The following is a 25,807-nucleotide window of genomic DNA, read 5'->3' as shown; positions in this document are numbered from 1 at the left end:
TCCACCACGCGTGACGACGGGGACGCTACGGTGCTTCGTATCGCTGTGTCAGCACATTACACATTGGTCTGCCTCGCCATATTATGTCACGAAAATGTGTTTACATCTACAATTTATGCACTTCAAGAAGAAAACATTGACACGTATATTCTTGATAACGCAGTCGTTAACACCATGCAGATATTACTCCTAAGTGCACAGTAGGATGCATGCGTCTTTCCATGTTCAATAAATTGTGGCTATTAAATGACCACAGCTTTCCATTGCGCCCACTGCATCGAAAACGCTGCTGTGAAGTCCCATATATTGACGTTTATTTTTCCATCTAACTCAACAGCGCTAATCTGTCCTTGGCAATATATATGACCTTCTCTGGGTCATGTTTGCTTCTGCATACTAGCTGCAACGCAACTTATCATAATTTGTTCCTTTACCTGCCGTGATAAAATGTTACGTCCGTCATTGAGAGTTTATTCATGATCCGAGTGCTTTTTAACTTCCTTAGTTCTTTTTCTCATCAAACCAGATGACCCGTGCATGCTGAAACTCACAGCATTGTTCAGTTTCAAAATGTTCACCTTAAGAAAATCGGCAGGCAGCTGATCATGAGTTGAGAAGGCTTATTCTATGCTCATCACTCTGTCCTTTTTATCAGGTAAATTTTCTTCTCATGAGCAGCCTCCCTAAGATGATAGTCGAGATAAGTGTAAATTTGTTGCACAACGTTCATACGTACGTCTAGAGTGTAAAAACTGAAGAATATAACATATAAGTTGATTTTTTAAGGTTTGGTTGCTATTCGCTAAGTCTTTCGTGTTTTGGCCTCATACCATCATTGTAGTCTTTTTCATATGTTTATTTATTGTCAAGTCGACGTGAACACTTTCTCTTTCTAGCTATTCGAGAAACTATGGCCCTTCTTAAAAAGTGCTAGGATTAAAAGTGAACTGTGGTACTGTTATAATCAAAATTATGCCTGCACAGTTCCAGGCAATCATATGTTATAAAATTTCAAGTCTGCTTAATGACAACAATGTATCAGTGCTTGAAAATGTAAAAACGCAAAACTGCATTTTGTAGAAAATTGCTTGGAACCACTAATTAGAAAACATGAACCCTTCTGCAAGCAGCGCATGAAAACACTCCCTTAAGGTTCGCTTTAGATGTGGTACTTGCATTATTTTTTTAACACAAACCAAACTATAATAAAAAGAACCGGCTAGTCTTTCTGCAACGCAGATTCACCTGCATAGACAATAGTACGCTGTAGCACTGAGCCAAACAAATTTTCCGAGAGAAACATCTTGATTCATGCCACGATACAACCTTCCTAACACTCCCTAGAGCCTTCTAATTTCTTCACCGCAGCAGCAGAAGCCCCGAACCCCAGAAATTTAGTGCCGTTGCTTGGGTGTTGTTTCCTGTCTCGTGTCCAAGAAAACTTTCTTCGTAAAGATTGCATTTGGACTGCTTTATATCAGGATGTATATGTTGTGAACTTAATGAGAAAAACATAGAATGGTAGAAATATATCAAGAATTTATAATCAAATTTTCTGAAATGAAAAGGTTAAAAAAGTTCGCAAATTTTAGTTCTCCTTGAAATATATAAATACAGCTTCTATACTTCATAGCAGGCCTATACAAATGGTATATATGTCCACAGCATTTGCTTTTCCAATTATCCATTCTTAGAGAGGCGTGCGTGTAAAAAGAAATGCGTGAAAATCAGTTCCGAGTAGCACTTTTATGCTGCGAAAATCCTTTTTATGTTTCCGTGATATGTGTGTAGATAGCCTTCTTTTCCTTTTAAAGCAGCTGTGGTATATCAGTGACGGAGTGCGATAACTCCACGTGCTGTTTCGCGTGCGCTGTGCTATCAGTTCTCTCCCTCGCCAACCGAAGCGTTCATAACCCGCTTGGACGGCCTAGATGATTGATATGTGGGGTTTAATGTCCCAAATTCACCATATGATTATGAGAGACGCCTTAGTGGAGGGCGCCGGAAAGTTTGACCACCTAGGATTCCTTAACGTACACCCAAATCTGAGCACATGGACCTACAGCCTTTCCGCCTCTATTGGAAATGCAGCCGCCACAGCCGGGACTTGATCCCGCAACCTGAGAGTCAGCAGCCGAGTACCTTAGCCACTAGGCCACTGAGGTGGGGCGACTGCGACAACCTAGATGGGAGCCACTCTATAATTTGACCTTAAGTTATCCACCGGCAGCCAAGCGGCTGCCCGGTAACTTTGTTAGGCAATAAAGGCATGTTGTTCGACCGGCTGGATTCCTTCAATGTGGCGTGCATAACCTAGAACATAAACTGGCGATAAGAGTGGGACGAAGGTGGATTTTGGCTGAGGACTTCAGGGCGTCCACGGCAGCAACGATCTCGGAGCTAACAAGCACGCATCCCGCATCCGAGGAAGAGCCTGGTCCAGGCGACGACGTGGTGGAATGCGTGCAAGACGCCCACCATGGCTGTGCAGCACGGGAAAGCAGAACCTTTCGAAGCCTCTTCCGGTGGTTGGCCGAGTTACGAGGAGCTCATTCAGGTATTCTTAAGACCTATCCACTTTGACAAGAAGTGTAAAGTAGACGTCTTCATTAGCGTGACAGGGCCGAAGCCGTATGCCTTATTGATGTCTCTAACGGCTCCGACGGCGCCATCCGATAAATCTTCAGAACTGCTAGCTCAATTGCGAAGTCACCTGTCGCCGAAGCATGCGGTTATCGGAGAGAAAGCGAAGTCTCATCGGGACTGCCAGTATGAGCAAGAAACAATTGTGCAGTTTGTTGCCGACTTGAGGACGTTAGCGCAAGATTGGAAGCTTGGCGCCTTTTTGCACGAAGCCTCAAGGAACCGGTTCGTTAGTGGTCTGCAGCGAGTCGATATTCAACGTCATTTCTTCACTGAAGACAAGAATCTAACTCTACAGCAGGCAGTTGACTGTGCTGTAGCGTTAGAAACTGCGCTGATAAATGCATCGGCTACGCATGCAATGGTAGCAGCTGACTTTGAGAGGCACAAATTACGCCACCCCCCCCCCCCCCCCCGTCCTACAAAAAAGCCTTGCCGTGTTTTCGCTGTGTGACAACAAACCCTGGGGCGAGCGTTTGTTGTCGTGCTAGTGCTATTTGCTTTCGTTGTAGCAAAAAGAGACACCTTAAGCATGCATGCCGCGGCAGTCAAGCAATAAAATGGCAGTCAAAACTGAGGCTACAATTTCAAACCCAAACCTAACCAAGTTAGGGTGAATTGCAGAGTGTCATGATGGACTAAATAACTAGGGGAGAGCTAATAATGTAACAACTGAAGGAGGGGTTTTACGAATGGAGCTCGATACTGGTGCTGCCGTATCAGCAATGCCTGCGTCGTGGTTTGGTTCACTGTTTTCGAGTGTTGCTCTTCGCAGATCCAGCCTAAGCTTGCGAACATACACTGGCGAGCCAGTAAAGCCAACTGGCGTCACCTTCTTTACAGTGCAGCACAACGGTCTATGTCAACGTGTGCCTCTCTGCGTGCTGCTTTACAGTGGTCTGCCACTTCTTGGTCGCAACTGGCAGCAGCAGTTAAAGCTTGGGTGGACGCAAGTACAAGGCCTACAGAACTTTCAGCATGCCTAAACACCAAGCATGAAACCTGCCAGACTGCAAAGCCTCCTGAACCGCTACGTAGACCTGCTCAAGGATGAGCTGGGCGCCATTAGAGATGAAAATAATAAGATTTTGTAAGGATAACAAGAAACCACGTTTTTTTTTAAACATCGAGCGTTCCGCTCGTTTTGAGAGCAGCGGTGTAAGAATTGTCTAAGCTATAAGCGTTGGGAATAATTTCACAAGTTGCTAGCAGCAAATACGCTACGCCAATTGTGCCTATCATTAAGCAAGATGGGTCAGTTCGGATTTGCGGGGACTACAGTCACCGTAAACCGAATTTCGGACATAGAGAGGTACCCGCTTCTCAAGGAAGATGAATTATTCTAGGTGCTACATGGGAGAGAAAAATTCTCGAAATTTGACTTAAGCGGAGCACACCAGCAAGTTGAAATGCATGAAGAATCCCGACAATACCTCTCGTTAAACACGCATAAGGGTTTTTCGCAGTTAACCTGTTACTGTGCAGTATTGCATCTGCACCAGTGGTCTTTCAGCACATTATGAATAATGTGCTAAAAGGGCTCCCATCAGCCACTTGTTACATTGACGATATTTTAATTACTGGGCATACGCAAAGAGAGCACCTACGTAACGTATAGTCTGTTTTATAAAGACTGTGGGGCCCCGCCCTGTTGGTCTAGTGGCTAAGGTACTCGGCTGGTGACCCGCAGGTCGCGGGTTCGAATCCCGGCTGCGACGGCTGCATTTCCGATGGAGGTGGAAATGTTGTAGGCCCATGCGCTAAGATTTGGGTACATGTTAAAGAACCACAGTTGGTCGAAATTTCCGGAGCCCTCCCCTTCGGCGTCTCTCATAATCAAATGGTGGTTTTGGGGCGTTAAGCCCCACATATCAAATCAAAAATACTGTGGGAACAAGGAACTCGGGTGCTGCCAGCGAAATGCGACTTTTTTCACAATAAGCTGCAGTACATAGGAAATGTGATCACCAAAGACGGCGTTCAACCAACAAATGAAAAGATACGTTCTATCGGGGACGCCCCGACTTCACCTAACAAGGCCGTACTAGGCCTAATTAGGTATTATGGGAGGTTCATTAAAAATCTTTCCGCGATCTTGTTTCCTCTGGACAAACTTCTTCGAAAAGATGCAGCCTGGGTGTTGGATGCGTCTTGCGAAAACGCTTTTCAACAAGTTAAGCAAATGTTAGCAACTCAGCCCATTTTAGCACACTATGACTGTCGCCGCCCGTTGTAAATAGGTGACGGGTAATATAGGCAATCGAAGAAAACTGTGGGATATAACGGCTTCCGGTTCGACGCACCACGCGGGTTAGTAGTGGCACGCGCACATTTTTGTACCGCTTCATTGAAAAAAGCACCTATCCGTGCAGTGTCAGGGATTTAGAAGTTAGTTACTTTTGTTTTTCCTAACCGTGACTGCAACGATGAACAGCTACGAAAGCGATGAACGGCAAGGAAAGTTTTTTCTCGCACTGAAATGATCTGCAATCATTTTATGCTGCTCGAATGCACTGTCAATTTGCTAGCAGATCAGTCGATACAGAAGACAGTTTTCATTGTAAAACGCGTTACTGCAGATGAAAAAATCACCATTTTAAAGATCTCAAGGGATAGGACTGACTGTGGCAGTGTTTAAAGAGGTCATATTGCGATCACGGCTTCTGCTTACGTTGGTCAATCAGCATGAACCACAGCACTCATCGATCGCGTTGAGATATCTTTTTTTTCTATTTTTTCTAGCCTTCATCGTGCTAGATATATTTCTTAGTTGAAGCTAGTTGGTTATTCGAACTCATAATTTTGATCACGCTGCGAGGCATGGCGGCACATAACAATACAATCAAACATAGACGGATCCGAGTAATCGAAACCCTGTGCTTGTTTAACGCACTTCTTCCTTCGTGTGCCATGCTGGTGCAAAGTTTGACCAAGGTAAGTGCAAATTAACTTGTCAAGCACTTCGTGTCAACTTACTCTTGAGTGAAGCTTATGCGTTTTTGTCATATATATGTCTGCAATGGCCAACTCTCATTTCGTATGCAGGTAGATTTCGCCCGTGTGTTCCCATAATTTTGCTAGGCGCGGCTGCGCGAAAACTTATTTCTCTATGAGATACTCACAGAAAACTCATGCGTAAGCGTGAAATACACACGTACTTCCCACAAAATGGTTTTCGCGCACTCTAGCCTCAACGTTCCGCACTCAAAGGCTACCTGCCTGGCCGTGGTTGTTTAGTGACTAAGGTACTCGGCTTCTGACCCGCAGGTCACGGATTGAATCTCGGCAGCAGCGACTGCATTTCCGATGGATGCGGAAATGTTGTAAGCCCGTGTGCTCAGATTTGGGTGCACGTTAAAGAACCTCAGGTGGTCGAAATTTTCGGAGCCCTCAGCTACAGTGTCTCTCATATATCCCGGCTGCGGCGGCTGCATTTCCGATGGAGGCGGAAATGTTGTAGGCCCGTGTGCTCAGATTTGGGTGCACGTTAAAGAACCCCAGGTGGTCAAAATTTCCGGAGCCCTCCACTACGGCGTCTCTCATAATCATATCGTGGTTTTGGGACGTTAAACCCCACAAATCAATCATCAACAGTGTCTCTCATAATCATATGGTAGTTTTGGGACGTTATACTCCACATATCAATCAATTAAAGGCTACCTGTCACTGCAGCTCTCTTTAAGGCCGGGGACTACCTCGTTTTTTTTTTTCATTCCATGGAAATCGATACCTGCGTTCGCCTTTCACGCTTGAGTTGGAGTCGCCAACGAATGAACAACTAAGCATGGTTTATCAGGACGAAGATAAGCGGGTGACCACGTGCGCAAATCCCGAATAATCTGAGGCTTGCGCCGAAGCGGCTCGCAGTCGTCTACTCTTCTCGAACCGGAAGACAGCAGCAGACGGTGCATCCCACAACCCTCACTCTTTTACTGGTCACCTATTGCGTGTGGTGCCTCTGCGTATGGTGTGGGCGCTGTCTTGTCTCATGTTTTCGAGGAGGGGCAGACTGATCCGGTCACGTATGCATCGCGTACCCTCACCAATGCTGAGTAGGGCTAAAGTCAATTGGAAAAAGAGGCTGTGGAACTTCTGTTCAATGTGGAGAAACTTCATTATGTCTATGCGAGGCCATTCACTTCGCACACCAACCACAAATCATTGGAAACCATATTTGGTCCTAATACAGGCTATCCCCCGATTGCGGCAACTAGGCTTCAGCGTTAGACCATTGCATTATTGGTGTATACGTTCACCTTGAAGTTCAGGCCGTCAGTTCACAATGTGGATGCTGACTGCATGTGACGCCTTCCACTTCAGCATTATGGTATTGACGGGTCGAAAGAAAACTTTTCTTTTGCGTTTCGACATGATGCCAGTAAGCCGTAGACAATTTAGGGCAGAAACGGCACGAGAAAGGACACGACCAGTCCTGCGTGAAGTAGCGAAGTGTATTCTGCATAGGTTGCCAAGCCGAGCACCTGAAGAGATAAAACCGTTGTTTACAAAGCTTGAATTGTTTCTATATGAAGGGTTTATCATGCTAGAAATGCGTGTTTTTATTCTCAAGAAGTACCAACGATTCGTATTGGATGAACTTCGTGAGGGACATCCCGGAGTTGTGAGAGCAAAAGAATTAGCTCGAAGATATGTGTGGTGGCCAGCCATAGATAAAAATACAGAGCACTACATCTCGTGGTGCAAGTTGTGCATGGAAGAGCGAAATTTTCTAGTCAAAGCGCCACTTCACCCGTGGGCCTACCGTACACGACCTCGGCAGCGAGTTCACATCGACTTTTCCAGCCCCGTCAAAGACTTTGGTACATTGTGATTGTCGACGCACACTCGAAGTGGACGGAAGTGTTCCCTTTGACATAAATTTCATGTCTGCACGATGTTTTCTGTAGGTTCATTTTTCTGGAGACCTTGGTATCTGACAGCGGTAGTCAATTCACGTCTGCTGAATTTCAATCTTATCAGCAGGGCATTTCCGCGACACACTTGCGAACACCGCCATACCATACAAGCAGCAATGACTTGGATGGTATGTTCGTCCAGACACGGAAGTCGGCACTCCGGAAAACAAGCCATGGCATGTCACCGCCCGATCTAGCAGATTCTCTAGTAGCCTATCGCAACACGCAACACGCTACAACAGAAGAAGCTCCTGCTATGCTGCTCGTGGGGTGGAGGCTCCGCCCCAGGCTTGGCTTGGTCAGATCATCCATTGAGGATTACGTCGCTCGTCGGCAGTTCCGTAAGGCCCGGCACCGAGGTAGCCACTCCGAAGCAGTGTTCAGCGAAGGTGATGAAACACCAGTGCACAATTCTCGTGTGGAATCAAAGTGGCTACAAGCATCAGTGCTAGATTTCACGGGACGAGTGTCGTACAGACTTAGTGTCGTTACGCCGCGTGGAGTGTACGAGTGGGTGCGACATCGTAACCACATTGTACGAGGCAGCTCAGCCATAGCTATGTTTCCGAGCATGGACACGTGCACGGGGACAACAAAGCAACAGCCGGCATCAGAATTAAATGTGCCAGCAAGTGCCAATAAAACACGGCAAGTATTGATTGATTGGATTGATTGACATGGCTGTACCCTTTAGATCAGGCAGTGGCTAACGCCACTAAGCCGTAATACTTAGTGAACCGAAAACTATATTTATTTATTTTTTCCAGTCAATTTTCTGGTTCGCTTCCTCGATTTTATATCGACATTCTTCATGTACAAGTAGTTGAATACCTTCCCAGCCCAACGCTCCTCCCCCATTTCTCTCAATCGCTTCTCAAGTTTTATCTTTCTGCTAGCTTTTCTGCCCTCAAATGATGTCCATTTCATATCACTTTATACTCCCTGATTTGGTGTATTCCTGTGAGCTCCCAAGGCAAGCCTACCTATTCTACGTTGCTTAATTTCTAACCTTGCTTCAACTTCTGATCTCATGCACATGACCGCATTGCCGAGCTTCAGACCAGGGACCATGACCCATTTCCATATTCCTCTCACAACATCATACCTATCGTAATTCCACAGTGCCCTGTTTTTCATCACCACTTAATTCCTGCTACCTTAGGTCATCACGTGTATTTCGTGTTCCCTCAGGTACTGGGCCCCATTGCTTATCCATACACCCAGATATTTGTATGTGCCTGTCATCTCTGGCGCTACCTCCTGTATTCTAAGCTCCCTACCTTCATTGCCATTAAAAATCATGACTACTGATTTTTCCTTACTAAATCTGAAATCTAACCTATCTCCCTCATTACTGCATATGTCCATCAATTTCTGCAAATCTTCCTTGTTGTCAGCCATTACCACTATATCATCTGCGTACATCAATGCTGGTAATGCCTGTTCATTGAGTTTTCCTTGTTTGAACAAAGAGAGATTGAAGCCCAGTCCACTTCCCTCTAGCTTGGGCTCTAATCCTTGAAGGTACATCATGAACAACAAGGGTGACAGAGGACACCTTTGCCTAAGCCACCGTTTTACTTGTGTAGGCTTGGATACCTCTTGTTCCCACTTTATAACTGTCTTGTTACCTGTAGAGATATCTTGTAAAAGATTGGTGACTCCATCTTCCACACCTAGTGTGTCCAGTATTCCCGCAAGTCCTCTTGAGCCACGCTATTGTATGCTCCCTTGATATCCATAAATGCTAGCCACAGGGGCCTGTGTTCCTTTTCTGCTATTCCGATGGACCGTGTCACTGAGAACAGATTTTTTTTCAACCTCCTGTGTTTCCGAAACCCATTCTGCACTTCCCCCAGCACCCCCTCATTTTCTATTCAAGCCTGCTGTCTTTCTTTTATAATCTGCATCGCCAGCCTGTAGACCACTGATGTCACTGTTATAGGATGGTAGTTTTTTATGTTAACTTTGTCATCCTTTCTTTTATAGATCATGCTCATCCTGCTAAGTTTCCATCTATCGGGGACTTGACCATCGATTATTATCTTGCTCACTGCTTCTCTCAAAGCCTGCTTATACTTGGGGCCTAATGTTTATATCAGCATAATTGGAATGCCATCTGGGCCTGTTGATGTACTACTAGGAACCCTCTTCTCAGCCCTTTCGCACTGTCGTTGTGAAAATGGAGCCATTGCGCCACTTCATTCGTCCTTGTCTATTGTGGTGCATGCAGCACTTCTTTGTTGACATTTTTCGGGACACTGGCTATTGACACTGGCTAACAGCGCAAGCAGCGGTGATGTTTCGCGGTACTTGAAGAGACTACGTCGACAGCATGATAGTTCAGGTTAAGAGTGCGTGCATATGCTAGCAGTGTGTGATGAAGTGCGGGAGCATGTGGTATGTCAGAGACGAAGTGCAATAAAGCCACGTGCTGTTTCGCATGCGCTGTGCTATCAGTTCTCCCCCTCGTCACCCGAAGCATTCACAAGCCGTTTCGAGGGCCTAGATGGGAGCCACTAAGTAATTTAACCTTACGTTGTTCACCCGCATCCACGCGAATGTCTGGTTACACTGGTATGCAATAAAGACATGTTGTTCGATCGGCTGCATTCCTTCAATGCGGCATTGCATGACCGACAACAGGAGCCGTGCATCACAGCTACGCAACAAGTGCGCACATCATAGGTTTTTTATACCTTTAACATAATAGGGCTACCCCGAATGCATCATTAAAGAAAAAATTGAACAAAAAATATAAAACTTCTCTACGATTTTGCGTGACGGGGTCACAGACCTCTGCTACATCAAATAACATGTTTAAAGCATGGCGCTAAACCAAGTATTAGAGAGAGAGAGAATACCTGGCAACGGTCTTCAACCCCTTTACTCGAGCCCCAGTAAAAGTAGATGATTTCTGCCAATCTCAGCTATTCTTAAGAGCTTTGACAATCATTTGGGTAAAACCGAAACCAGAATGTGTTTACAATTTCAAAAGCCTAACGAAGGGAAGTAAGGAAAGCGTGTCTATCCTGCAAAATACTTGTGTAGCTACAATAAAAAAATGTCTCTTCAGAACAAACTTTCTCTATCGTTGGTTCTTTTTTATTAGCGATCCTTTTTTATTAGCAACGGCATGAGTAGGTTTATCGCCAGATGATTTGCAGTAACTGTTCGCATATTTTCGCTGCGAAGTTTCAGGGTCATCAGAAGTTATTGTCCTGCCATAGCACAGAAAAAACTGCAAGTCATAACTGTCAATAGCGATGGACAAGGTAATTTTAAGTAGACACCTTAGCATCCTTCATGTCTATCAAGGGGCTGTGACAGCTGCAAAACGTTTCAATTATCAAAACTGTAGTTGTAAATATTTGGATCCCGAGTTCATAACACCAGAAGGAAACTACTACTACAAAAAAGCATTTCTGTACGGCGCGTGACCTTTTATACTGACCTTTGGCGTTAGTAAGCAACAGCAGGAAAACATGTTGCGGGAGCTACACTCCTAAACATTTTTTTCTATTTAAATTACTCGCAGCACGTTCGAAAAGTGCATAAGGACAAATACTATATATTTGATATTTGCACACAAGTGTCACCTCAGCCACTATTATGTCCCGCTAAATGCATTAACACCTCATCGACTAAATTATTTTATTCATAATCACCTTTTTGAGATCATTTTTCATAAAGCTCTGACATCACTTGCCATGGCAGACGGGCCTGCTCGGCACCTTCTAGGGAGGGGGTTGATAATTATTTGTTGAGATAACTGACGTGCAGTACGTCATACGAAGCGCACCGCAAAAGAAGCTTCGAGTGTTTGCGTGGCCATTTAGTACGTGAGGTCACACAAATTACGGGTAACACAGTGGGACTGACTACGAGAAACCAGGTTTTACGATTGGTGCACGTAATGTGGCTTCCGAAACATGACGCCGTTAACCACACAGAAACTATCGGCGAGGAGAGCTTCAAATGGTTTTTACAGAGCATACTTTAGTTTCCTACATATTCAAGATGTCACAGTTCTGGCGGTTCCGTCGCTTTCCAAATTTGGCACTGGTACCCTGAACTTATATATACTCGTACGGTAACATCAAAGCAGCGTCGCAATATTGACTGACGTGTCAAGAGCGGAGTTAACAGAAGGCATAGAGCCGTATCGCGGCCTGACATAATAACTTCAGAAACAAGAGGAGAGTGCGCTGTACTAAGCTTCTAATAGAACATGAACTGAAAAGACGTCCTGTTGCGTAAACAGTGGTCCTTGGCAAAAACAGCTGGCTGGCAGCCCTGCTGTTTGGAAAGGTGCCTTAAAGCAGAGAACTAGGACGCCAGTAGTTGAATTAGTCTGTAAGCTTTTTGGCTGAAGACTTGTTTGAATAATCAGGAGGAATGGCACATACCTGCCTCGATAAGGCTGAGGGGAGAGCCCAAGACCTGGAGTCTAAGCTTCCCTACTGAAACGTTCCGCATATACGGATCCGTACATACGCAATTATCGGACTACGGAAAGCCGCATCATGCGGAAAGATGCGAACATCCGCAGCTTACGGAAAGCGCCATATCATGCGAAAAGATGCGGACATCCGCAGCTTACGGAAAGCGCCATATCGTGCAGAAAGATGCGGACATCCGCAGCTTACGGAAAGTGCCATATCATGCTAAATTACCCGATAAGCAGCTTACGAAAATCAGCATAATGCAGAAACCATGCATCTATCTGCTGCATCTTGCAAAGATCAAATGGACATCCTAGATCTCGAGTAAAAGCGATTGGCCATTCACGTTATTTGCAAAAGCAAGTACTGTGTAAAAATATATATGAATATTTCATTCTTAATATGTTGCATGGAGGTGAAATATGTTTGCTATCTGAAACAGCCTTGATGAGTAAACAAAGGCTTGAAAGAAACAAATGTGTTGAGAAGCTACTTAATGAGAGATTGAATCATCGGCATCTTTCTAATTGTCGTGATGCGGAAGCAAAATTACCCTTCAAATAAAATACATCACAAAACTACTGAATTAACATGCTAGCGATCATAAATGATGGTTACATTGCAACACATTAATGCAGTGTTCTATGCAAGACCTAAAAAACTTATAAAGTTATTATTATCAATAGAAAAGCATTATTGTACACACAAGCCCTGCTACAATCAATATATTTTTTATTTGTCTGTATGCTCCAGCTGTGAATGGTGACATTGCAGTGTTGATGGTACACAAATGAGGTGACTACATCGTAATTTCACGAGCTCCACCTAAGCCACAGGATGGTGGCACAAAACACAATGTAACAGCAATTTTAGAACGAAATGTTTAAACATAAATATTAATCATAGCACTGTGAAAGTGTGGCGCTGTGTTTGTCTCATGAACGCCTTATGGAGATCGGCGAAAGGCTGCTTGAGGCTCCGGCGCCACTGTAAATTTGGAAGGTCACTGCCATAGAACTTATGTGTCCTTCATAGGCACCTGGAAATGAAAATAATTGGCACAAATAATGTCAGAGACACATGTTAGCACATTAGTTCACATGCACAAGAAATATAACACACAGAATGAAACTGAAAATGTAAGGCACACAATCCTTCATGTTTTGCATATGTGAATAATAGAAGGAATGAGTGTATATATTAGTTCTGCCACATCAAAGAAAACAGCATGCTTATCACAGTGAAAATAACTAGGTTGTCACGATTTTCAATGGTAGAGATAATCGATTATTATGTCCTTATGAAATTATGGTTTAAATGCTTCCTGCACAGTAAAACTTTAGAAACTGAGTGAAAGCTCTCAATGTACATTTAATAGTGTGTGCATGTACATCTGCTGCCTTTATACTATACAGTTTGTGCACAAAATTGGCATCTTGAACAATTTTGAGAGTTAAACCTATGCAACTTATCAAGGTTAAAATCACCATGAAAGCAAGCAGGACAAGGCAGGTGCCATTAAAAATCTGTGCAAGCCAGATAACTATAACCGAACTGCACACATATAGGGGAGCAAGAGTACCAGAAATTCGGCTGCTGACCCGCAGGTCGCGGTATCAAATGCCGGCTCCATTTCCAATGGAGGCAGAAATGCTGTAGGCACGTGTGCTCAGATTTGGGTGTACGTTAAAGAACCCCAAGTGGTCGAAGTTTCCAGTGCCCTCCACTACGGCGTCTCTCATAATCATATCGTGGTTTTCGGACGTGAAACCCCACATATAAATCAAGGATAACAGAAATAAACTGCCAACAGAAAAGTTGGGTGCATGTGCTATCTGTAAGTGCTTACACCTTACTACATACAGCATGCTCATTCCATTTTAAATACTGATATTGAAAATAACTGCTCTATTAGGAATGTAAAAGGTAAGGTAGAACTGAACGACTCTACAAAAAGTGACCCTATTATGACATCACGTTTTTTTATAACAAAATTGACTAAGACTCTGAATTATCATTATGCAAGAAAACATCTTCAAAAGAACAATCAAGTTTGAAGTCATATATTTTTAATATGGCTACTATGACTATAACCAAGAAATCGACCTCAACATGGCTAATGTTAGTTTTTAAGGCCTATGTTCACTAGACAATGAACTATACCACAAAAAGCACAGCGTTCAGGCAAAGCACCACACAAAAAAAGAAAGCAGTCCTTTTTGTTATTACCTACAATGCCTTTAAAATGGTATTTTTACCTCTACTTCCCGCTTTTTATCAAAGTAACTGGTGTAAAACAAGGTAGCTGAAAATGCACTGTGCCTTCGAAACCTGTTGGTTGAATCTGAATTTTTTAAAAATGGTGAAGCTCTCACTAAATTAGGCTCCACAAGCCTTGGAACAGCGAGACTGCATGACTCTTAGGACTACTTTGGTTACTTCTGTTTTGTTTCTGGGCCTATGCATAAAGACAAGGGCTTAACTGAATTGCTGCTAACAAACAAATGCTTTCGAAATTGCCCGAGCGTCAAAGGATGCTCAGACATTTGTTGTTTTTCGCACTGGGCTATTCTACACTAAACATACAAACCATACTGCCTGGCGACCATCACAGATGTATAGTGTAAAAAATGATGGTAATTTACTCCTCTGAAAATAGCTATTTGCAGAAATGTTTTGAAGAGAAAAAAGTAGAGGTCACGTGGGTACCTTCAGAATTTCGCAGAATGTCGTGCGGGTGTTATTTGTGAGAAAAATTTCAAAGTACCGCTATTTCTTGCCATATCAAATTTGATTTACATATTAAGTAAAGGTGCTTCTTAAAGTATTTGAAGCCGAGTAACATTAGTGCAATTTTTCCCCTACATAGGCTTTGAAGAATTCAGCCAAACTGTTTATCGTTTGCATTTCTTGTATGGCAATACTGCACTTTGTATGAATATTTGAGCCACAAATACTCACTGCACAGAAGTTACATTTCACGAAAAAAATAATGTTAGGTCCAGATTACAAATATCATTATATAATCGTTTTTGTCCACATTGAGATGCAACTTGAGCTGTGTGTTTGTCTAATTGAAAATTACTTTTATGTGTAAGTTGAAAGCAAATAAACAGTTCTTGTTATATGGCAAGTGTTATCATTACAATTTTTGTTTAAATGAGGAAAATGATCTTTGAAGTCTCCTATTGAGGGCGATGGAGAACTTCGGAACGAAAGCTGTCGTATATCAAATGCAGAAAACAGCCATCATAAGAAAACTTCAAAAATTTATTTCTACTTTAAGACAAAGTGTAATCATATAACTTGCCATATAAAGAGAACTGCTTCCTTGCTTTTGATGTGGCAAAAAAATTGTACTAATATTACTGAGCTTCATGCACTACACACAATCACCTTTACTTAATACCTAGACCGAATTTGGTGTAGAAGAGGCAGTATTTTTGAAACACTTTTTACTTTTTACAAACAACACCCAGACGACATCCTGGGAAGTCCAGAAGGCACCAACGTGGTCTAATATTTTGTTCTCTGCGATATATTTTAGCATTTTGCTGTTTTCAATACAGTAACCGAGCACAATATTTTTTTTTCAAAACACATTTAGTACGGTTGGCAAAATGGCTGGGATGTTTGATGTGTAATTGCTTCACTGCCAGCATTTATTCTTCAGAAGCTCAAGCTATCACCTCTCTTTTACGGCCTCCCTCACATACAATGCCTGCATAGGAAAGAAAAAGAAAGGCAGGTCCGACAAAGTTCGCAAGGCAAGATATTTTCATGTTGGATAAATTCATTACCATAAGCAGCAGCAAAATAACATTCATTTTGAGTAGTCCAAGACACAAGTTATATACCAGCATACTAAGAGCCAAGCACAAACTTTTCATTTGAACATGTGTGGTGATAGACAGGAAGCACTTATTGCAAGACTGATCAGTCTGTAATTAACTGAATGAAGTACAATGCACTGTTCAATGCAACACCACATAGGCATCTTTGCTATAGCAAAGCCATGTGTCATTGATTCATGCACTAGATGGGACAATGCAAATGTAACAAAAAGGTGAAAAAAGAAAACAAGGGAAAAAAAGAAGAAAAGGGGGATGCAAAGTAGAAGCAGTGTAGCACTACTTTTTCTATGCATCCCCCTTTTCTTTCATCTTTTTTCTTATTTTCTATCATTTATCTTTTTTTTTGCTTCTTTTACCCCCAACCTCCGACAGGAGAACACTGTATCAGCGCAACCTAACTTGAAAAGAAACAAGGGCCGCACTCTTCTGCGTTATAGGTTTTTTTTTCAGACAAACATTTCCAACAGGCACACACGCCTACACCAAAAAATGATGTCATTACTGACCCCATTTAAACTAACACGCCAAGGATGACAAGGTTACTTCTAAAAAATAGGTCCTCCTATCGCAACATCGGCCAGCCTGTCTGAGGCACTTCCACTGTTCACCCTGATTACCCCACTAGTTGTTTCCACCTGTAGACTCACATCTTCATTTTGGATAACACTAAGACGAGCTTACATTGATGAATATGCACGAAAGTTTAGTGATGTATCATGCATGAGATTTAGCAACACTGTTAAAAAATTATTGATAGCTTGCTTCTAGGCTTTTTATACCTAGCCTGAAACTTCGTAATGTCTTCTATGCACATGAACCAGATTGACAACGTAATGCACAACATGCTTAAGAATACTGCGAGGAACATGATAACGACAAAACGACCGGCCACCCAAATTTTTCGCTGTACATGTTTATAAAATGTTCATGTACACCCAAACGAGGTGCTTATGGTACAAGCCGAAAAAACCTACAAGTAGGGCCTTGGAGCCTTCTGGAAGTAGACGTGTTGCATTTTTTTCTTGTGAGGGCTTACACCCATAAGTGAGGAACAAAACTCCTGTATAATGAAGAATGTTGGCAGCTATCAGTTATAGAAAAACGTAATGCAGCTAATCTTCCCCGACACATCTGTACATATAGAGAGGTGACGTAGCTTCTGTGATTGTGGCAGTAACTCCAACAGGACCAGTGCGAAAATTGGCACTACTTTGCTAGACAAATGTCCAAACATGCCTGCCCGACTCCCTCTAGCTATCCCGGCTGAATCTGACACATGATTTCTTAACTGCTGGCTGGACAAAAACAAAACAACTGAAGCACTCACAATACACAGCGTGAAGTTCCTCTGGAGTGGTCAACTTCATCTTCTGCGATGAAAGAGCAGCACAGTGTACTGATAAGGCACTCCTTGCAATGGTTTTCAATGCCACACAGTGACCATAATGTTCCTGTCGAAGAGAGCTTCGGGAGCTTGGAGGGTGCTTGCTCTTTTCTGGGGGCTGCGGCCGCTCCTCGTTTTCTGCTCAAGGTCAACCTGCACAAAGTTGTAGACGAGGCTTTAAGAGTTGTATATAATGATATGCAAATTTTCGCTGAACACACATTTCCTCGTGGCACACTGAGGAATTTCTTATAAAACTTAAGGCCTCGCATATGCAAACATTTACAATCGATCCGAAGATGCACTCGACTCTAAAGGAGCAAGTTTGTTATGTAGTGTATATAAAAAAAGGTCATTCAGCACAACCACAACTACAGTTGCACACGAAAACGACATTTTACACGATCCTGTTTATTTACATGGTCCATTTTATTTTATTTACACGGTCCATTTTACACGATCCTGTTTTACACGATCTGGCCTGCATGAACTCTTGAACCGAGCACCATATAGATTGAAAGACACACACAGAGTTTGAGACAAACCTAGTTTCCCGTGGAGCATCTTCTTGCACTAAAACAACACATCTCAATTTAGTTAGTTGGTCAGAACGAGGTGAAAACAGCTCACACTTGAAAAGCACGGGCAGAAGGAATGACGCCTGCACCCTGTGCTCCCTGTACATTCTCGTTGAGGGGGCAGTTTTCACCTTATCCTTATGCAATTTCGCATTTATAACATTGTTCGCTGCATAATCTTTGTGGCATTAAAGTGTGTGATACCGTCTTGTGTATCCCATGTAATTTATAAAAATAGAATACAAGATAGCTTGATTCGAAAATAACAAAGTGCATCCAGTGCCATGTCCTGTAGCCATTCTTTAGGCAAGTGGCAGAATGATGTATTCTTCAAAACATATCTTACTTGTAACCACTACAAGAGCTAACTCGTGCACTGGCACATTCTGTTTGCCTCTTCAGATTATAAGGTACCTTTTTTACACCAGAAAGTCTTCAAGAAGAATAGAAGTGTTGTAATTGTGAAGAAAGAAAAGCAAAAGAAAAAAAAGATAACCTGCCCTGTACAGGGACCGAGCCTGCAAACTTCGAATAACATGTCCGATGCTCTATCAACTGAGCTACCATGGCGGCTATCCCTCTTCCATTTTGTACGGTATATATGTGCATTTATACATGGAAGAGTCAGTCAGCGCTGCTTGTTACCATTATGGAGTGTGGGACAGCTTTTTTTTGCCTACTGGCGATTACATTACGATTGCCATTATGTTACGATTACTTCCAATATCCCGATACTTATTTGGCAGCATTATGCATCTGTCAGTTCTCAGAAAATCTGCTAGTCACAGGAGGTGGCAATGGTTCACCCTCCCACCTAAATGCATGTACTTGAACACATGCACAACTGATCAAAAAAAAAACAACAAGTCACACACTGCTAAGATTATTGAGATTCACTGTTTCAGATTCATGAGTAAAGGAAAGAACTATAAATTTAAGGGTTTGTTGTCTTTGTCGAACACATTATAATGAGAACTAGCAGAAAATGATGCCAAACAAACTATAGGGGATGTTATCAAAAGTAACTTTAACAAAATTGTGAAAAGAAAAGTGAACAAAAACGTAACTTGGCAACGTTTTTTGACAATTGAATTGACATTACTTTTTATAACATCCCTATATTTTACTAGGTAATGTTGTCGGGTAATTTTCATTATTAGAGTGGCGAGTAGGCTGACAAAGAAAGCATATATGGCATTGATACTTCTTTTGAACACCTAATAGTTTGAGGACCTTAAAAGAGCGGAAGCTACTTTGAGTAGACCAGAATATTTAGTTGGAGCGAAAAAAAAACGTACACACATTTTTACCAGGCTTTTTAACACATTTTGAGACATAAAAGTGTATGCTGCCAGTAATGTTAAGTACCATTAATTTTGTTACACTATGCACTGTAGCAGGTGTAGTTAGAGTGGTAATAGTGAAGGATTAATCAAGCACGCCACCAACTGTGTTCACATCAATGGTCGCGTATTTTAAAAATAAACCTGCTGTATAATAAAAAAAAGTTTAGAGCATTTATGTTTTTATCCAAATCAAGTTAAACCGACTGGATAAGCAAACCATTTGCATAAAATCAAAAGGCATGAAGTGATTCATGTATTATAACTATGTGAACAATTTCAGCAACGCAGGGCAAAGTGACAACAGTTCTATTAAAAACCCCTCTCATTATAACATGCATGAAAAGCACCACACCAGAATATTTTATAGTGCATGTAATATTGAGACTACTAGACTGTCTATTGACCTTTTACAAGAAGGGTATCTCCTTCACGTTCATGGGGCAACCACTTAGCCTTTTCCTGAGCTTTTCTGTGAATATTTCCTGAATTTCAGATATCATTAGGATTGATTTAGAGTAAACAGATTTTGCTTACGCATTGAAACCTAGTTCTGTATGTAACTGCAATTATGTGTGCCAAACCACCTCGAATTAATTTTTAACACTTAACTCATTTTTTAACTGTAACTGCAGCAGCACAACTAGCTGTGGGTGCCCAAAAAGTAGCTAGAAACAATACCTTTACCTCTTTGAGCCTTTCGGAAGTATTCAGCTTCTCAGTGCTCACCTTACAACATTTTTTTTAATACGTGTTTGTGTGCCCACTACTCTTGCTCCTTGTACAGTGAGGAGGAGCACATGGCAAGAAGAGACAAGAAAGAAGCATTGCGAAAAAAAGCGAAACAAGCGAGGACCTCTTTTGTATCGTACAATGTGTGTAACATTACTATTGCAACAACATATAGACAAATTATCACGGCTATGCATCCATTGTAGAGTCATACACAGCTGCAACACCACGACTAAATTTCAACCTTGTGTTGGTTTAGTATCCCTTTATAGTGGCAAGCTAATGATATCTGCATTTGTTTGGCACACATTGAGATGCAGCAAAATGTGATATGGTAATCTCATTTAGAATGCACGTCATGTGGCTTCATTGTATATGTGGCTACAAGTAGCTCTGGTTGCAAAGCAATATGGCAGAGCCTAAACAGACGTCACCGACCACTCCAATCTGAACTTGCCTTTGCTACTTGCCCATTATCATCCCAGCAAAAAATGAATAATTGAATCTGCTACAGGTATGTGCTAGCTTATGCTAAGGACCAAGTATGAAGGGTGTTTTCTCATTATTGAGATCAGTTATTTGTTCAAGGACACTTGCTGTCAAACACAAATACATTGCTGTCGAAGCATCAAGACTCAAATATAAAGCAAAAAGAAGTGTCTCTTCAAAAATTACAGGCCACAAGGTGCAAAATAAATATTTGATATACTTGGGATGTAAGGCAAGCACAAGAGGTGCTGCCATATTATACTTTTCCTTGTGTTGAAACCTGCTTGCTTTACTCACCCAACACATCTGTAAAGATGCCGTGAAAACACCAAGGAGCTGATGCAGCTAGGTTGAACACATGTCCAGGGATTCCATCATTCCTAAGCAGCCCTACAGCCTCCACAGTCCTGCAACCATTTGTAAGATAAATATTGTTCTACCCAAAGTTCTTGGTTTACAGACACACATGCAAGACGCATTACCACTCTATAGGAAGTTTGCATGATAATGCGCTGGGTAGCAAAACGAATGCCAATATCAAGTATCCCGGCCTGCCGCTTCTTTCTTTCCGTTCTTATTTAATCAATCCATGGTTATTAAGTGTTCCCCCAATGTGAAGCGTACTGGCAGTTCGGTGAATGACTGATTGATTTGTGGGGTTTAACGTCCCAAAACCACCATTTGATTATGAGAGACGCCGTAGTGGAGGGCTCCGGAAATTTTGACCACCTGGGGTTCTTTAACGTGCACCCAAATCTGAGTACACGGGCTTACAACATTTCCGCCTCCATCGGAAATGCAGCCGCCGCAGCCGGGAATCGAACCCGCGACCTGCGGGTCAGCAGCCGAGTACCTTAGCCACTAGACCACCGCGGCGGGGCGGCAGTTCGGTGAAGAATTGCGATGTATATCAAACACAGTCCAATTCATGGCAAGTAAGCATTCAATAGCGTTTTGTCAGCTGTTCAAGAAAAGAGCATGAAGTTTAGCTAAAACCCATGTTTTTATAAACACCATTCAATTTGATATAAAAGTTGTGAGCATTATGTGAAGGAACACGGATTAATGTTTAATCAATGATTTCTCATAATGTACTGATATGAATGCAACTAACTGAATATGAAACGATAATTTTTGCTTGAGAATTTAGAGTTATGAACACTATCGCACTTGCCAGCTGCATCTTGTCCAAAACAGCAGCAAGATAGGCTAGTTTCTGTAGGTGAGCAGTAATGAGCAGTGCAAAGTAACAACAAGAAACACCAGTAACAACAGTATGGAGCAAGCACAGACTGCCAACTGTATAATTTATTGCACAAAAGTTCGCCTGAATATCAGTCAGACAACTCGTGCAAATGAAGGTCCAGTTGGGCATATGAACAAGTTACGAAATCAACGATGCCTGCTTTCACTAACAGGACCCTCATTCACATAAAGTATGCAGCGATAGGCCCCTACCGAGGTACGTCTTAGCATGATGTCACTGGCACATGTAAAAGGTGTGGCTGGAAAAACACTCCCGCTGGTGGCTCAGCCCGGTACAGTCGTGCGGTGTTTGGGGCAAGTTTTAATTTTTCAAAGCTTACACTTCACGTTACAATGTCGACATTAGCTGTAGTATGTGTCAGCAAACATCCAGCTGTGTGGTAAACTGTGTGGTAAAATATTTTCCACGCTGTCTGTTTATCTTGAAGTGAACACACAGGTGGCCTGTGCGAGCAACAGCGGCATAGTCTTCAAAAATGTGCACTGTTGATTGCGGCATGTAGTGTGCATTGAAAGGTATTGAGAATATCGGTTCAACTGAGAATACTGTGTGTGGTGTGTGCAGTGTCAATAACAATGTGTCTTGTTTGCGAAGACGTTAGCACTCATGGCAGGGACCGGTCGATGAAAAACTTGATTCGACATTTTAGTCAAGGTAAATATGCACTTGACGCGACCATCTGCGAGTGGGTACATCTCGGTGTTTGCGCTGTGTGCAGAAAAAAATTGCAAGGTCACTGGGCTGGAAGATACCATTTGCTGAAGCTGCTTGTATGAATCGCCCCGACGAGTACGTAAGCTCAATGAAGGTATAACTCGTTTTATCGAAGGCCTCATATGTCTTCATGTAATAAGCAGAGATTCTTGTTTCACATATACTCAGTACCTTTACCGCTCGATATTCATGAAGTGACAGTGCAAACAACAAGTTTGTTTGTTAGGTCCTAAGGGAGCAATGTAAATATGCAAATAAGTTGTAGGTGTCAGATGCAGCGATGTAACTGCACAAAAGATTACGTATATATTGGGCTACAGGTTTAGAATCGCATACATCTCAGTGGTCTATCAGGAACGTCACAAACAACTTCCTTGCCAACCAGCCCTTGCACAGAGGGAGGGAATGGCTGGCACGGTGCTCGAAGTGACGTCACACTATTTGCAAACATAGAGAGGTTTCTTATTTAGGCAACATTTTGCACAATATATTTTTTAGATGCAAGACTGTACTCGTCCACATTGATCATACTGATGTCTTTTGTTGTTACTTTGTGCTGTGAATTACTAGGCATTTAGTCACCATGATCTTTAAAAGCAAATTTCAGTGTTCTCTCTCATATTGCTGACAACTGTGTTGTTGCATAAATTGGGCAAAAAAGCAACACAGAAAGGCTGTCACAATAAATACACCAACATGGGTATTCTTTTGCAAACAAAAGTCGGCACTGGTCCTGTCATTACCCGTCTTCCTTCTCTCTTTGCCTTGTTTGTGCTGAAACAGCCAAACACCTGATGAGTTAGATGAGAAATATTAACGCATCAAGACTATAAGTGCTTGCATCAGCAACTACACAACAGCGTGATAACCGCACCCCTGCCACACAGCAGCGAAACATATTTTGAACATGCTGGCAGTGTATTATTTTATAAAAAGCAACTCTGGCAGATTACAAAATCTCACATTGTGCATGCAAGTTTTCTTCAAAGTCAGGCGTACAATGTAGGTGCTGGCCGGTACATCATTAGTTACAAGCAAAGGCGTCTTGCAGGTACACATGCAGATTGCATGAACACCTCTCTCTCTCTACACTAGGCACACACATTATATCTTTTAACAAGCACACGCCACTGTTTAGGGGCATAATAACGCTCTACTGTGAACGTATGCTAATCAACCCACTTAGGCGGTTGGCTAGGTGAATCGAGCCAAGTTACAAATTGTATCGCCCGCGAACGTAAACAAAATGCTGCTTTCCATCAAATGGCACTGCAGGCTTCGGTTAATCAACAACGTAGCAAGCGCCGTGTGCGTCTTCCTCACTACATTGCACATATGAAAAAATCGATCGCCATACACATGCATGTTGCCGCAGTTGTCTCGAATTAGCTCCAGTAAGGCCGCGCCGATGCGCCATGGCTCTGCTAGCGTTAGCGTTGTCAAAGCGAATCGGCAATCGCACTCGCAAAGGCGCGTAAGGTTGCCGTTTCACGACGCCTCATTCGAGTGCAGCAACACACACTTGCACTGAGTGGCATACTTGGTCCACATCAAAAAGTGTCCCCCTTACCTTTAGTTTCTTTCACACTGTCCTGAGGGAAGCAACCACAGGCGTCAGCCGTCACCTCGGAGTCCTTCGAGCGCCCGCCCAACCCGCCGATTCCTTGGACGACTCGCACTTGATCCGCACTCGAACAACCGCGGGAATAGGGCGCAATCTTAGCACATCACACGAACGAGGAACGGCGCTTCCTTGCGTAAATTTAACATTTCGTGCTCTCGTGTGTAGCAGCGCGAACACATGAGAGAGCATGCCCACGGAGACAAAGACAAACAACATGTGGCTTTAGCTGTGAATGGATTTGGCTTGGATATCTGTGTGAGGAAAATAAAAAAAAACATCTGTCGCTGCTACAAACTGAAAAAAAATTGTATGTTATCTGGCAAAATAACTTTAAAATTGATAAACGGTTTTTCAAAAAACAAGTTACAAGTTATGAATATTTTCGCAGGTCTTTGTTTTGTTTTTGTTCTAGCAGACGACAGCCTCCTACTGCTTCTACGACAGACGTAGCGCGGTTTCACGTTCGGTGGGTGTCGCCGACGCAAAGCTTTAGAGTAGTGATATCAGAGTTATCAACTCTCAATGAATCATAGGATGGCTACAATGCAGTAACATTTTGACATAGTGCAGTACGCAATCTTTCAAGGTATGACATTTCTTTGCTCTGAAGCAAATCGAAGCAAGCCGGCCGGCGCAATCAGCTGATGTCGCCCCTACGCGAGGCATGGTCGTGCGCAATAGCGTCGCGCCCCGCGCTCGATTTGTCATAAAGCGATAGAGCTACTAAGTGGAATACAGCTAGATGCAGGGATTAATGGCGTATCACTCTAATTCCCTGTGGTGGCCGACTCAATCGCAAGAGAGCCCCGGGAAACAACCTTCAACTGCTCAAGCTTGTGTGTGGGTGTAAAAATACTTGTTTTCATCCGCGGCGGGGCAGCAATCTATAGTTGAAAGACATGCGAAAAGCATGTGACGTATATACAATCACAAAACATATGCACACAACAATAGATACGATCGCATATCGTACATAAATATGCCAACACATAGAGTGTAAAAAGCAAATTTATATACATCACTTAACCTAAAGTGCATCGTACCGCGCAAATAGCTTAGCAAGTTAACGCACGCAGTTCACGTGCGCGAGCACAGCTGAGTGGCGCAGGTTCGAGTCTCGCCAAGTATAAGTTTTATTTTTGTTTTTTTTTCAACGTTTTTGTTGTACTGCTATCTTTTCTAATGCCTTAGGTTATAAAACAAAGTAAAAGCAATATTGCGCTTAATTACGTATGTGAGACTGTGTTTTTTGCACAACAGTTATTAGTATTTTTATTTTCATTATTAATTTTTTTTGTTTATTTCATAATATAACAAAATTAAGGACTTAGGGGAACATTGGGTCTGCTTGATTGTAAAGGGACTCGAGAACTGAGAAAACTCAAACCAAAAAGTTTATTTGAGAAAAAACTGAGCATTTCACAGCCGGACCAGTTTCTTCAAGGGTAGGCCCTAGGTATGCGCGAGACTTGCTATATGACTCATCTCAAGCTGTGGCAGTTGAGGGAAGGCAATATCCCCGAGAAGCAGTTCCAAAATATAATTTGGTTGGTGTTTTTTGATTCCTCCAAAATAAGGGCTGCACAATTGTGATCGAGCCAGACCAAGAATTGCGGGCACGAAATCATGAGACAGAAAATGAATAATGTTGATTGTTTGAAAAATTGCCCTTAATAAAAGGAAGAGCTATGGAGTGCTACGTAGCTTAACCCACAGTAGGAATTTTATATATACATATAGATAGTTTAAAATGGACAATGTTGCACACACAGACATTGGTTAAATTTCTTTGCAGCACAGTTGAAGCATCTATGTAGA

General features: G+C 42.6%; 1 long non-coding RNA gene across 1 annotated transcript; it reads right to left on the bottom strand.

Moving 5' to 3' along the window:
• Positions 1 to 12,719: 12,719 nt before the first annotated feature.
• On the bottom strand, positions 12,720 to 17,342 carry LOC142764769 (uncharacterized). Its single transcript, XR_012883866.1, has 2 exons — positions 17,186 to 17,342; positions 12,720 to 13,043 (listed from the first exon to the last, which is right to left on the bottom strand). It is a non-coding gene; the product is annotated as an uncharacterized LOC142764769 (long non-coding RNA).
• Between the last annotated feature and the right edge of the window lie 8,465 nt (positions 17,343 to 25,807).

This window comes from Rhipicephalus microplus, chromosome 6, assembly GCF_043290135.1.
Source record: "Rhipicephalus microplus isolate Deutch F79 chromosome 6, USDA_Rmic, whole genome shotgun sequence".
NCBI classification, from domain to species: Eukaryota; Metazoa; Arthropoda; class Arachnida; order Ixodida; family Ixodidae; genus Rhipicephalus; species Rhipicephalus microplus.
Note: the sequence above shows the minus strand (reverse complement) of the source record. Positions and strands in the feature narration are given on the sequence as shown.